The sequence below is a fragment of the Podarcis raffonei genome, chromosome 2 (assembly GCF_027172205.1).
Source record: "Podarcis raffonei isolate rPodRaf1 chromosome 2, rPodRaf1.pri, whole genome shotgun sequence".
NCBI classification, from domain to species: Eukaryota; Metazoa; Chordata; class Lepidosauria; order Squamata; family Lacertidae; genus Podarcis; species Podarcis raffonei.
In genome coordinates, this window is record NC_070603.1 from 100498389 (window position 1) to 100512101 (window position 13713).

Here is a 13713-nt window from a genome sequence, read left to right on the forward strand (position 1 = left end):
AATGTAGTCCCTCTCCCATGTTAGTCTCACAACAGGCATACTTCGGAGATATTTTAGGTTCCGTTCCAGACCACCACAATAAGGTGAATAAAGCAAGTCACACAGTTAGTTAATTAGTTAGTTAGTTAGTTAGTTTCCCAGTGCATATAAAAGTTGATGGATGGCCATCCTGACTCGGCCCCAGACACACTGACCAGATGCCTGGAGGCTGTGGCTGGATGGTTACGTGGGAGCCGGTTGAAGTTAAATCCTTCGAAGACAGAGGTCCTCTGGCTGGGACGGGACGATATGGGATTGAGGGGGCAACTCCCATCTCTTGCGGGGGTGCAGTTAGTGCCAGCACCGTCCGTTAAGAGTTTGGGTGTAATCTTCGATACCTCCCTCTCTATGGAGGCGCAGATTACAGCTATAACAAAGGCGGCATTTTTTCATCTCCGCCAAGCTAAGCAGTTGGCCCCTTATCTCTCTCGCCCTGACCTAGCCACTGTGATCCATGCGACGGTCACCTCCAGACTGGATTATTGTAACTCGCTCTACGTGGGGCTGCCCTTGAGACTGACCCAGAAACTCCAGCGGGTGCAGAATGCCGCGGCGAGACTCCTTATGGGGTCTTCGCTGCGAGACCACATTCATCCGGTGCTTTATCAGCTGCACTGGCTCCCGGTGGAGTACAGGATCAGGTTTAAGGTGCTGGTTTTAACCTTTAAAGCCCTATACGGCCTAGGACCCTTGTACCTACGGGACCGCCTCTCCTGGTATGCCCCACAAAGAAACCTACGGTCTGCAAATAAAAACACCCTGAAGGTCCCAGGCCTCAGAGAGGTTAGGCTGGCCTCAACTAGAGCCAGGGCCTTCTCGGCTGCGGCTCCAATCTGGTGGAACGCTCTGTCAGAAGAGACTAGGGCCCTGCGGGACTTGACATCTTTCCGCAGGGCCTGCAAGACAGAGTTGTTCCACCAGGCCTTTGGTCAGGGCGCAGCCTGACTCCCTCCTCTGGCAACCTGCACAGAGTTTTGCTTAATGGTTGCCATTAACTTGATTTTAATTAATTTTTATAATGAAATATTTTTAGAATGTTGGTTTATTTGATTGTTTGATTATTTGATTGTTGTTAGCCGCCCTGAGCCCGGCTTCGGCTGGGGAGGGCGGGATATAAATAAAATTTATTATTATTATTATTATTATTATTATTATGTTTACACTATACAGTGGTACCTCAGGTTACATACACTTCAGGTTACAGACTCTGCTAACCCAGAAATAGTACCTCGGGTTAAGAACTTTGCTTCAGGATGAGAACAGAAATTGTGCTACGGTGGCACGGCAGCAGCAGGAGACCCCATTAGCTAAAGTGGTGCTTCAGGTTAAGAACAGTTTCAGGTTAAGAATGGACTTCCGGAACAAATTAAGTTCTTAACCTGAGGTACCACTGCACTGTAAGCCAGAAGGGGTGGGAGTGGGAGTGGCAGGGGGCTTCCTTCCCCTGAAAGCAGCCAGGCTGTCTTCAGCTGCACCCACATCCTTGTAAGGAGGTATGCCTGTATTGGCCCACTGTTGATAATGATCATAGAATAATAGAATCGTAGAATTGGAAAGGACCCTGAGGATCATCAAGTCCAATACCATGCAATTCAAGATTATGCAACTGTCCCAAATGGGGATGGAACCTGCAATCTTGGTGTTCACCCAGTAAGCTTCATGGCTCTCCTTTATCCGATCTAATACACTTGTTTGTTGGCTTTGAATGTGTGTCATTACATTGTGTGTGTGTGTGTGTGTGTGTGTGTGTGTGTGTAAAGTTGTAGCTGAGCATGATTAAGAGGTAACAGAGAGCCTGGAGCAGCATTTCCCAGCCTTTGGCTTTCTGGAGATATTGGACTACAACTTCCATCAGGCCCAGCCAGAGCACGGCCAATGGTAAGGGATGATGGGAGTTGTAGTTCTAGAACATACAGAGGGCACCATATTTGTTACTTCAGTCCCTACAGTATAGGAAACTGCCAGGCCCAAATCTTTTGTGGTTGTGTCAGCAACCTTCCCCCTCCCCCCAGCCCCATTGCCTACATGGAATTTTTCCTTAGCAGATGTTTAGAAGCATTAATAATTGTGTTTTCCCCTTCACCTCTAAAAGCTGCCTAATTTGGCTTAGCAGTCAGAGTGAAAAATAATAATTAATGTGACTCATCCATCTAGAAAGTGTAACACATAACACAAAATGAATTGAAATAGTGCCCCAGAAATACAATGTGTTATATGTATCATGATATAATTTTTCCCTGTAGAAGGAAGTGATGCAAATGAAGAGAGCTATCAGCTGATGAATTAATTTGCATCTCAGGAAGCCTTGTACGGTTTCTCCCCCCCTCAAAAAAAAAACCTTGTTGTGATTTAATAGTTGTAGAGATTTTTTTTTTGTAGCTAAAAATGTAGAAGAATGGTGTAGCCTGAAACCAGACTGTAAATAATTCATTTTGCAGGTAAAGTGTTGGTATGTTAAAGCCTAAGAATAGTGGATTATAGCAGTAAATTCCTACCTTCCTGCTGTTCCACAACACTCTGTTGTTTGTGCTTACACTTAAAGGGGCCACCTACAGAGAAATCTGCACTCCCTCTCTCTACCTTGGGTGAAATTAACTTCTCATTGCAGAAAGATCTACATGCTTTTCCCCATTCCATGTGAAACCTGGATGTGGCAAGAGAGTAAGTTAAAGTAATTCGTTCTTCCTGTCACCACTTCTTTAAGTCCCTGCAGAACATGTCTTCAACCTCTTTTGCTCCCAGCCCAACCATATGCCCATGTGCTACAGCAGGGATAGGGAACCTGTGGCCCTCCACATGCTATTGGACTCCAACTCCCATCAGCCCCAGTCAGTGTGGCCATTGGTCAGGGATGATTGGAGTTGTAGTCCAGCAACATGTGATTGTCCACAGGTTCCCCACCCCCCTGTCTAGAGGTTTACTTTCTGTTATAAGGAGAGAATTTGATCCATAAACTTGGACAGCAGAAGTTAAGGCGAGGCCAGACCTCTGCACTTTCACTTTCTCACTGCTGGGGGAGAGTGGGAGACTCATGTCTCCCCCCTCCTAAATCAGTCCAGTATTAGCACATCTCTTTCCCTGTTTACCCAAACTGCAGTTTTCAAGTGGCAATAATTAACATTAATATCAATGATATTAAAATAACTCACAGTATAGTTTGAACAATAAAACCCATCTCAGCTGTGGATATGTGTAGCATCACTAAGTAAAGCTCCAGTCCTATCAGCTTAACCTCAGCAACAAGGTCTAATACAGCTGCAAAGGTCTTGAAATGCTTCCATAAGGTGGCCAGAGTCTGGATTTAGTAAGCCAAGAGAAAATAATCCAGTGGAAGAGTGTTCTGTAACTGTGGGGCAGTCACTGAGGACATGATGGCATATTTCCTGATGCAGGTGAGAATGCTGGCAAAGGGGGCATGTTTATTAAGATTAGAATATCTAATCTCAGGACCGCAATAACTCAAGGACCACCTCTTTCCATATGAATCTACCCGGACCCTGAGATCATCTTCTGAGGCCCTCCTTCGTGTGCTTCCTTCTTGAGAGGTCCGGAGGGTGGCAACACAAGAACGGGCCTTCTCTGCAGTGGCTCCCCATCTGTGGAAGTTCATCTGGCGCCTTCATTTAGGTGCCAGGCAAAAAGGTTCCTTCTTAACCAGGGCTTTGGTTGACCTGATTGACATCCTATACCCTTTTAAAATGTGGCTCTTTTTTGAGGGGCATTATTGGGTTATTGTTCTTATTTTGATTTTATATATTGTGATCTTTTCTGTGAACCACCCACTGGGTATAGGGTGGTATATACATTCAATTATTATTAATAATAATAATAACACCCACAAATGATTTAAGTAATTGTCCTTAATCATGGGAGAAGAGGTAGTCTCTTATTGATAATTAAAATAGAAAGTGTCTTCATAAGGAAGAAAATCTTGATAAAAACAGTTCTTTGGCAAGCTGCCGCAGTTGCTTGTGAAACTCCCTCGTCGTCGTAACTCAGTTTGGAGTATTGAATGTGGAGAACTACGTAATTGCTTTTCTTTCTGCCCTATCCAACTTCAGTTCCTTTAGTCTTGCGCAAGTAGAAAATTGCAAGTTATCCGAGCCAAGATGTACAATGGCTTCCCTATGAATAAGAGCCAAAAGGAAAGGAAGAGAGCAGATGTCCGTCTTGTTGAAAATTGGCATGTCACAGGAGCCACAGATTTGTAAGAAACCAGTGAGGTTATCCCAGTTGGAAGTCCATTAAGTTTATAGCATTTCACAGCTTCTGCACTGTGGGAAGAAAGCACACTGTAGAGAAGTTGTCTCTAGTGTTCGTTGTTCAGGAATAGGAGCGCACTGAATAAAGGCAACCCTATAAATATGGGTTGTAAATGTGATGCTGTGGTGTCGAGATGGCAGAGACGACAAGAATGTCAAGTCTTCAGTAAATAGTCCCGGTCTACATGTGCGGTAGACCGAGACAAGTGGGCAAATGGACAATGCTGTTTTGGACCAGAGGCGGGGAATCACAGCTTTGAACGCTCCGTTACAAAATCCCCTTGCAAATAGACAGCCAGCAGGCAAAGGGCTGGCTTGTATTCACCTTCTAGTTTGAAGATTGTGGGGGGGATTCAATTAACAATTCACCCCACCCGCCTTAAAAATATGAAAGCTTTGTGTCAGGGCATTGTCTGGGTGTGCCAGGAGCTGTGGGACCCAGCCAGTAGTCAGGACTGAAGAGCAAATCAGGCCTATAGGGAAAACCAGGAGGCAGCATCAAGGCCAGGAGTCAGGACCAAAAGATAACCAAGGATGCAGGAATATGCCAGAGCTCAGGGACGCTTGGCAAGATTCAGCTGATACAGGATGATTTTTATACCCTTTCCTGTCCAAGAAGATCCAGTGGTCATGTTGGACCGGAAGAGTCTGTCAAATGTCGGAAGGTTCTTCTCTTAGAAGACTGCTGCCTGCAACTCTGCACTTCACCAGACGGGGCAACTTCTAACACAGGAATGTCCAACTCCCAAGAGACTGTGATCTACTCACAGTATAAAAAAACTGGCAGTGATCTACCCATTGTCATTGGAGGGAGGAGGAGTGTGTGTGGGGTGGGTGGATTGCCCACAAATTGTTAAGCTTTTTGGGGGAAGGATTGCCCAGACTTGTTGAGCTTTCTTCCATAACTTTTGTACATGATAAGGATCCCAGGATCAGCAGGGGATCTACCGGTAGATCACAATCTACTGGTTGGACATCCTTGTACAGATCAGGCAACTTCTGACACAGTGCCCACCTGCACTATGCATTTAAAATAGTAACATTCCACTTTCAACACTTGTGACTTCCCCCAAAGAATCTGGGGAATGGTAGTTTGTTAAGGGTGCTGAGAATAGTTAGGAGACCCCTATTTCTCTCTCTCTGTCCCCCCCCAAGCTACAGTTCCCAGAGTTCCTTGGGGAGAGCGATTGGTTGTTAAACCACCCTGGGAATTGTAGCTCTGCTCACTATTCAGTGTAGTTTGAATTTCCCTTTAATCACATTGGTCATTTGCTTGTCTGTATTTCTGTAGATTGTAAAGGTGATCTCGAAATACTCTTTATCCTGTAGGTCAGGGGACAGCAAGGTTTATCTTGCCTGGGTTGGATCTGTTCCTCAGAGATCCATCTGTGGGCCGGATCACGCGTGTGTGTGAGCGCGCGCACCCGCGATTTTCAGCATCTGCATGTGCGCAGACACAATTTTTGGCATCTGCATGTGTGCAGACGTGATTTCCAGTGCCGCAGAAGCAAGTCCTCACGCTGCGCTGCGCCGGTTTAGCGCAGTGTGTGCGCGGGCAACTCAGTTTGGGGGTGGCTCGGGGGCCGGTCAAACGACCTCCGCAGGTTGCTTCCAGCCCATGGGCCTTAGGTTGCTGACCCCCGCTCCAAGTCTTCCTCGAAAGTTAGTGACCTCCACTAATCACTTTGTGCCTGCCCTTTGCCTTGGTAGTTCCTTCCCAATCAATCCATTGTTTGTTGTGCATTACATAAAGGAACCTTGAAAGCCTGCATCTCCAAACAAGTCCGTTATGGCCCTAGAGTTAACTAACATGCTTGCTTTCACTGTTGCATTGCTCTGTTGCACAACATTTGGTTTTGATATATTGTGATTTATTGGTTAATTTATAAATAAGGAGCTTGTGTAATGTCTTGGACAAGGTGTCAGACACTAGACGTGGAAACCACTGGGTGACCCCCAGGGCATAATCACAATGTCTCAGCCCAGCCTGAGAAATCAGAACTCTAAACAGGTACACCCAAAGACATTTAGCAAGGGTTTACCAATGGGGTGCCTGTGGGCACACATATTAATATTAATAGTATTATATAGTATGTTTTGACTGGTGCCCAGAGGATTTTCTCTCCACCACCACCGCTACCACCATAGGCATGGAAGAAGCATGCAATTGTAACCAATATAATAGATTGCAGTGTGTGCTTGGGTGTGTGGGTGTGTGTATGTAGCCGCAATAGTGTTATCCAGTTTGCATATATGTCCACAACAAGCCCAAAAAGGTTGTCAACCCTTTTGATTTGGTGATCCTAAATGTCTAGATTGCACTCTTAAGATCTTTTGTGATGTTGGGGGGAAATCCTGCATTTCAACTCTTGGCTCATGCAGTTCAGTCAAAGCTATGCCCCTGCCTCTTTTTGTGTCATCAGAAGGGAAACCTGCAATTCACTCCTTAAATCACGCTCTGCATTCACTTCTGGCCACTTAATATTGAAGGGAAATATTTGGTGTCTTGCCCCAGGTGGCCATTTAGAATGCTTGTATGGTTATCTGGCACTGATTGCAAAAACATGTTAGGAATTATGAGGAGTAGTAATTTTATATCGCACCTCATCCTAAAAGCCTCAGGCCAGGAAGAGTATTTTTAAAAAATAAATAAAAGAAAACCTAGATCTAAAATGCATGTTTAAAAATGAATTAAATCTATATGAACCCTATTCCACTAAAAGCTTAAAAGGAGTTAACTCTGTGGCACTTATTGTGTAATCCGTTGACTTCTAATTGCTTTCTGTCACAAGGTAGCATTTATTTGGCATATTATTTTGCTGGCAGTTAAGTGCATCCATTCTGCACAATGCTGGAATGGAAACTGATGTTGCTGTTACTTACAAAGGATGTCTAATGTCTAGACACCACGCAAACACTTTTCAATATCTTAACTTTCTCTCTTGTTTACAGCGTGCGCATTGTTCACCATGCAACGGTCATTCATAATTTGGGGAGCAGTCCTCAGTCAAGGTGCACATACAGGGTTCTGGGGTGATAGTGTGACATTCCAGGGAGCATTGAAGTTCTGGTACAGGCAATCTCTTTCCTTCCCCACATGACAGTGTTTAGACTCTCACAGATCCACACTGGATTTGTAACCTGCGGGGTGATTTTGGATGGCAAGAGCTTAAGGAGAGTTGCTTCTCACAATTATTATTTTTTCTGTAGGATGGGATGAGAGAGATTCTGCTTTGTATCTCCAGCAGGGGATTGCTAACTAATCTACCGAACCTTGCACACAGGAGCAGGCTGTAGACATAGCCACATGCTAGGTTCTCTGTACATTAACAGGTTCTTGTTGGCTGGGTTGGAGATCCTCAAAAGATCCTCTCTCTTAGAGGGGAAGCCGAATTCAGAAAGCTTGAGGAACACTACCAAACACAAAGTTAAACCAGAGATCTGTTTACATCGAAAGAAAGTAGATTTGGTTGAAACACTCTGAAATATTGCACAAGTTCAGCAGTGCAAAAGCTGGTATATTGTGGGTCTCGTAATTAAACACAGAAAGGTAGTAACAGGGGCCAAGGCAGAAAATCTTGGCTTTCCTTCTAGATCAGCGATTTAGTACCAAGCCGTGACCTTTCTCCATTCCAGTGATACCGTTGATTTTCCTATTTCTGTCGTAGAACTCATTTTCCGCTTCACTTTGTTCTACTTTAAGCGACTCAGTTGTAGACCATCTAAGACTGCTCACTGAACCTACTCTTGGCTTGAAACCTTATTGTTATAATAGGTACATTCAACTGGTGGCATTCTCTAGCTTGCTTGCTTTCAGGCAAAGTTCCAGGGATATAAATCTAACAGCCCACTGTTGTGATCACACCATTGCCACCATCTTCCCACCCTGTGGGGTCTACAAGGAAAGGATTTGTAGGTACCTGCTGAGGATACTCCCGATACGGGTCTGTTCCTTTAGGAGCATGAATTGTAACAGACAACTCTTGGGGTCTGTGTTGTCTCTGCAGTTCTACAACATTGTTCTGAATGTCCGTTACATAAATATTCTACCAGATTATAATTATTGTTATACGTTGTCGTCGTAACAAGCCCACAAGTTATTTGACCTAGTAACAGATTTAAGGGTTTACTTCAGATGTCTCTGTGTGTATAATAGCCCTGGGATGGGTTGTTATTTTATTATTATTGTGTGTGTTGGCAGAACGGAAATTCATTGTTTGCTTCTGATTGCTTTGTGGCTTTAGAATGCATTGGTATCTCATCTACAATGAGGAGCAGTGTTGGATTGTGTGCTGCCATGAAATAATAATAATAATAATAATAATAATAATAATAATAATAATAATAATAATTTGTTATTTATACCCCGCCCATCTGGCTGGGCTTCCTATTAGAGACTGGGACAATACAATTGTTTTCGCCAGTTCTCTGTTCCAGAAGGAAGTAGCAGGTACTAGGAACTGTGTGATGGGGATATAGAAAGCTGCCTTATACTAAGTCAGCCCATGTTGCTCAGAGTTGTCTGTCCTAACTGGCAGCTGTCTGTACTGAAACTGGCAGGGTTTCAAGCAGGAGACTTTCCCTGTCCTACCTGGAGATGCCAAGGATCAAAGCTTTTGCTTGCAGGGCATGTGCTGTCCACTCTGACCTGTGACCTGTTCCTTTAGGTGCATTGATGTACTCAATGAAGAATTCTCAGGGTATGAAACGGCACTCTTTACAGAGGTGTGAGCACTTGCTGGGGTGTGTGTGTGTGTAATCTTTCCTCTTAATTTCCCCATTCTGCCCAAGCTGGCTTTTGTGTGTCATTGTCAGGTTGGATCTGGATGTACAGCAGGGGCTTGTCCCATTTCCCAATCAGCTTTGCACCTTTTCTCCCTGCATTGCTTGTGCCTTTATTGCAGGATTTCCCTAGCTTCTCTTTAAAGGGATTGCCATTTCATATTGTCTTTCTTCTCCTCTGATCTGCTTGGCTAGGTCCCGGGACAAAAGTGGGCTCTGCCAGTCAGGTCTGGAGGATGTGGAATTGGCATATTCCTCATACAGAGAGAGGCAGGCTTCCACTGTGTTGCATTAACCTGAAGTGTGATGACACATTACAAATCCAAATAAATATATAAGCAGATACAGTGGTACCTCAGGCTACATACTTAATTCATTCCGGAGGTCAGTTCTTAACCTGAAACTGTTCTTAACCTGAAGCACCACTTTCGCTAATGGGGCCTCCCGCTGCTGCCGCACCACCGGAGCACAATTTCTGTTCTCATCCTGAAGCAAAGTTCTTAACCGGAGGTACTATTCCTGGGTTAGCGGAGTCTGTAACCTGAAGCGTATGTAACCTGAAGTGTATGTAACCCGAGGTACCACTGTAATCAAAATGAGTGGACTGGTAATAAACATACTGTTTTTTTATCAGATGTTTATAGGTAGCATTGTTACCCAACTGTTTTTAATACTCCAGATCCTGTATAATGAATATCACACGTTTACTTTTTTGCCCTTTGCTTCCCCTTCTGAACTATTGGGCTGGTGTGGGTGCGATTAATTTGTCAAGCCTGACTTTAGAGACCTGCTCTACAATCTATTCACTCAGCTTTTAGGGAAATTAGGATCAAGTAGTTCTCCTTGCAAAGGGACCAAACTGACAGTAGTTTACAATGTATGGTGGACATTGCTTGGAGGGCAAATGCCCTTAGGAGCCTGAATTGCCTTGGAACAACAGCTGTTGTGCTTTTGTCATTCACAGTCCCTGCCAGGAGTCAAGGAAGAACAGAAGTCTCCCTTCTCCAGACAGCAGCTGTTCCTCTTCATTTGTACACTGGGTTGTAGAGAGAAGCGGGTAGCAGCTGACTGCTCTTCCCACCTGCACATAAACAAGTTTGCATGTATCGAAAGTGAGGGGAAGAGGTCTGGGTTGGAGTCCAGAATCATCACCCACTCCCACTGTTTCTGCTATGGCTTTAGCACTGCTGTTTTCTTCCTCACTGTTGAGCTGCTGTTTTCTTCCTCACTGTAGAATGGATCCACTTCTGCTTCTGTTTTGATGCAGTCACTTGTGAAAATTGGAATGGAGGAAAGAAAGATACTACAGGGTGCCAACTTTTGGGGGGTCCTTGGCACATTTACAAAGTGGAGAATTTTTTGTGGGCATCAAACACACAAACCCTTTCCAACTATATTGGAGTAGGGTAGGGTTTCCACGACTCTTTGACCCAGAATATGACCTGAATCTATGGAGCAAGACTTCCTGGAGGAATCCTCTTGGTTTAAGCTTCTTGGAGGGCCTGGACCGTGGGAAGGCAAACTAAGGCCCAGGGGCTGGATCTGGCCCAATTGCCTTCTAAATCCGGCCCACAGGTGGTCTGGGAATCACATGAGTAGGGAATTACATGAGTAGAATGTGTCCTTTTATTTAAAATGCATCTCTGGGTTATTTGTGGGGCATAGAAATTTGTTCATCCCCCCCCCCAATATAGTCCAGCCCTCCCACAAGGTCTGAGGGACAGTGGACCGACCCCCTGCTGAAAAAGTTTGCTGACCCTTGGGGTAAAAACTGGCTCAACAATGCAGGATCTTTGGGTTGTTAGGAACACAGTCGGTGTTGTCAAGAGTTCTGCGTAGAGGTGTTGGAGCTGGGTGCATTTGTCAGGGTTTTGTCACAGTTTATTGGGATAGTTCTGATTATGTGTCACAGGTAATTAGTTCATACTTGTGCCTGGCCACTAATCAGGTTGCCTTTTCTGGAAATATGGAGCAGGTTGTCTCTGTCTGTTCCATTTTCGTGTTGCCGTCAGCAGATCTGCAGAGCTCTCTTTCTCCCTTGCCTACCATTTAAATGTGATTTAGGTGACAGATGCAAAAGAGGTAAGGCAGTCTTTCCAAATTATCAGATGACATGGCTGAAGAGGGTGACCTTTAAATGATACAGGATCCCCTGAGCTGTTGAAGATTTTCAGAACCACAAGAGCATAATATCCAAGCAGAGATGGAATGGGACCCTCTCAGATGGTTCCAAGTTGGATGAGTAAAACTATGTCACTGATTCAAAGAAGTCAGTAGGGAGACACACCCAACTACACCATATGTAAAAATTAAACTTTATACTTTCCGAGGTCTGCATATTTTAGCATAAGGTTTCCTGGGAGATAATAGACAAAAGACATCCATTTACCATTGTTCTACCCAGCTTGAGAATGCAAACATTATTATTAAATTGCCATCATCCAAATCAATTCAAATCTACCGACCACAGCCAAAGGTAAAAGGATTATTAAAAATGTATATTTAAAAGCACACAGATGGATTGGAAGGGGCCCTTGGTGGGCACCAAAAGTGAGTTTCTGGGGGTACTGTGGTACCACCCCAGGACACACAGATTCTCCCCCCCAAAAAAAATCACCCTTGTCTTTCATCTGGGTAAAAGAAACTCCTGGTTAAGAAAATGTATTTGATAGAGTACCATTCACTTCTCCCCACCCCCATTCTTTAATAATTAGTTTTTAAGTCGTTATGTGTACGTTATAGGTATAATGGCAGAGGTTGATCCCCAGGAAAAACCAACTGATTCAAGAAATGTGTATGTGTCTATCCGAGTTGATCTTCTTAAAATTTGCCTGGCTTATATTGGGTTGTGGCTTCCAGGTTTCCAGTAGGGAGACCGCCCAACATCCATACACATATTGGCAGAGTGGCTTCAGATTGTAGCACAGGGAAATAACGGTTATCATTTATTAAATTTATATCCTGCACTTCCTCTCAAAGGAGCCCTGTTTTTGCAGGTGAAAGTAAGCTGACTCCTAGATTACCTGGAAGACTTTAGATACTGGGTTCATCCCAAAGAGTTGGGAACGTTTAAAATATTTTACAAATACAGGCCCAGTTCAGATGATCTTTTGAGGCTTCGTGTCCATGTGGTTTACGAAGCCAGAAATAAGGGCTGGGACCAAGTTCCCTTCCTCCCCTCCTCCTTTTCGGTTCTTTGGAGCGAAGGTGCTGGCTGAAGTCCCCTGTTAAATCTCTGCTGGAAACTCTGGATTAATGTCAGGTGACAAACCAGTACAGGGGTCAGCAAACTTTTTCAGCAGGGGGCCGGTCCACTGTCCCTCAGACTTTGTGGGGGGGGCAGACTATATTTTGAAATATATATACCGTATTTTTCGCCCTATAGGACGCACCGTCCCATAAGGCGCAACTAGTTTTTTGGGGGGGAATAAAGGGGGAAAAATAATTTTCCCCCCAGGCTTGCGGAGAGGTGCGCGAAGTCTGGAGAGCGAGAGGGGTTGGTGCGCACTGACCCCTCTCACTCTCCAGGCTTCAGCGAAAGCCTGCATTCGCCCCATAGGACGCGCACACATTTCCCCTTCATTTTTGGAGGGGAAAAAGTGCGTCCTAAAGGGCGAAAAATACAGTATATGAATTCCTATGCCTCACATATTTATTTTTAAGCACATATTCTACTCATGTAAAAACACCAGGCAGGCCCCACAAATAACCCAGAGATTCAGTTTAAATAAAAGGACACATTGTGCTCATGTAAAAACATGCTGATTCCCGGACAGTCCGCAGGCTGGATTTGGAAGGCGATTGGGCCGGATCCAGCCCACGTGTCTTAGTTTGCCTACCCATGAACCAGTAAAATAAGCCAGGATCACAGCATGGTTTATGAAGACCAGAAAACCTGTCCCAACTGCCCCATGGTAAATTCTCTAACTGTTCTCATTTGTTCATGAACATCCCTAAACTGCTTTCTGAAGACTGTTTATATGCTTTAATTGTGATGCAATATCAGATAATTGTTTTAATATAATGCAAAAGTAATTGAGGTGACTGAATGCAGGCTTCTTGAAGTGTTGTTCTAATATTACAGTAAGCAAGTTTCTGATTAATTTAGCCTCTGGGTGTCAACTTTTATTAAGCAACCTAACAGGAAACCTTGCACAACAAAAGAAGAGCATAGCTGGGAAAGAGCAGAGAGAGACAGTGAGCAAGAGCTCTGATTTTTCAGAATAACTTTCTGACTAAGGTCTAATTTAGAATTCCTTTCAGGTGGTTAGCTTTTTAACAAAGTTACTTTTGCTTGGGAACACGTTCTTTTTCAAAGTTTTATCATTCAAGCGGTTTCAAAATTTTGCAAAATGCCTCACTGAGCATTCTAAGTGCTTTTCTTTTCTTCAATATCTGATGTTTTAATTTCTCTACTAAATTCCCTATAAATTTACGTGCATTGGAGATGGGTTTTTGCTGAAAGGAAAACTCGAAACTGGAATTTCTCTTTGACAAAACTACTCCTTAAAAAGAAACTGATTGTGTGAAATCAGTTGCTCAACTGGTTTTTATCTCAAAACCTTGCAGAGTAGGTAGAGTCGAGGCCTCTGACACTGTTCTTTACAAATTAATAGCAAAATTTGGGTTT

At 44.1% G+C, this 13713-nt stretch overlaps 1 protein-coding gene across 29 annotated transcripts in view; it reads left to right on the top strand.

The window, feature by feature from the left end:
- Nucleotides 1-13713, top strand: part of MAGI1 (membrane associated guanylate kinase, WW and PDZ domain containing 1) — a 480285-nt gene that overhangs the window by 343414 nt on the left and 123158 nt on the right. The window lies entirely within an intron of this gene.